This window comes from Hylobates moloch, unplaced genomic scaffold (genome assembly GCF_009828535.3).
Source record: "Hylobates moloch isolate HMO894 unplaced genomic scaffold, HMol_V3 SCAFFOLD_14, whole genome shotgun sequence".
In the NCBI taxonomy this organism is placed as follows: Eukaryota; Metazoa; Chordata; class Mammalia; order Primates; family Hylobatidae; genus Hylobates; species Hylobates moloch.
Window position 1 is genome coordinate 53,260,599 of NW_026652289.1, and position 1,876 is coordinate 53,262,474.

The window sequence follows — 1,876 nt, forward strand, 5'->3', positions numbered from 1 at the left end:
TGGTTAACCTGGACTTTCTGAACAAAGGCCAACTGAGCCCCTCCCAGTACTCTGGTGGATTTTTCTTCAGCAACCATTACGCAAGTCTTAGTTGTAACCAGCGATGTTTTGTGTGTTTTATGTTTGCTTTTTAGTTAAAAATCACCACCACCACCAAAAAGAAAAAAAATTTTTGGCTCTTGGATTTCCAAAACACATGGTAGACGTCTCTGATTTTAGGCTTTTATTGTTTAAAGACAAAGTCTCACTTTATGACCCACACTGGAGTGCAGTGGCACGATCATAGCTCACTGCAGGCTTGACCTCCCAGGCTCAAGCAATCCTGCCACCTCAGCCTCCTGAGTAGCTGCATGCCACCACACCCAGCTAATTTTTTAACTTTTTGTAGAGATAGGGTCTTGCTATGCTGCCCAGGTTGGTCTCAAACTCCTGGCCTCAAGCTGTCCTCCCACCTCAGCCTCCCAAAGTGCTGAGATTACAGGTGTGAGCCACCAGAGCTGGCCTGATTTTAGGCTTTTTTTTGTATTCGGGAGAGGAGACTGTGAGCCAAAGCGTAGGGTGCCAAAAAGAGCTTTGTGGGATGAGATTTTAGGGCAAAGCTGGGGCAGTGTCTGACTTGGCAGTGGTCATGTGTACTGATTTAGGGGAAAGATCTTGAGGTTTTCTCAAATAATTCACCTATCCCCCTGTGTTCCCTCAAGAAAGGTCATGTTGACCTGAAACCATAGGGGAAATTGGTGAGGTGTGATCAGGGTCAGCCCCAGCTGTTGCTGCGCCTGCACAGTGTTTTGTCCAGAGCACTTGCCTGCAGGTCAGGATAGGATTTCAAGGCCAGTTCAGGAGAAAGTCCCAACCCACCAGTGCAACCAACAGAAGAGTAAGTTTTACCTACAGCCTGGGTTTTCACAAGTAGCATTTTTATTCCTCCTGCTGTCTGACATCTGAGCTCCAAGCTCTAAACCCAACCTCTGTATTACATGCAGCAGCAGGTTATCTTTATTTTAAATCATATTTGTTATTCTGTACTTAGTCACCTTTCCGTGTGATCTGCATTTGAAATGTTGTAAACTTGGTCAGTATTTCCATTAAAATATCAGGGCTAATCTTGCGTATTTTTTTTGTTCCTAATGGTTTTATAGACAAAAGACTCTCTTGGCAACCCCAGGAGAAAAAAATAAAGCTGTCAGTGGAGTACTAGGGATGAGAATGAAACTGGAGGTCTGTTCTGGTATTATGGCTTCCCTGGACTCTACAGTCCTGTATGGTGAAACACATTTTTCTATTGGGATCGTCAATGCCATGACTGTTTGCCACCTCAAACTCCAGTTTCTGGTGACGTGCAAGAGTTAGCAATATACATTCAGTAAAGCGTGTAATCGAGTAAGTCGTAGTAACCTGGGCGTAAAGCTCTACCTCCCTGCTCATTAACACCCTTATCTCCGTCCGGTATGAAAACACCTATTCCAGGTAGTCTGGCTCTCCCACGTTAAGCAAACACCACTTTCCGTGTTCACCGACAGCTAGAGCCAGAGGTCTCCTGGTTGCTGCTTCTGAGGCTGAGTCTGCAGCAGCTGAGGCTCCCGCCCGTCTTGCCGAATGGCCTAAGTCTCTGCCCCGAGACTTTCGAGAGTTCTAATCGTCAAATTTCCCATTTTATTTTGAGATTTTCCCTGCGGCCCACTATCTCGGACAACATAGGGGAGCCTCAAAAACACAGTTTCTAGCTTCCAACTTGGCTCAAAGTTCAGACAGCAGCTGGGCTTCCGAGAGCCGCCGGTGTTCCAAGAAAAGCTGCCCGGGACTGGGAGGTGCTCTCTGGACGCCGGAACCTTTGGTTTCCTGCCGTGGAGCGGAACGGTAGCGCCAGGGGCCTTCC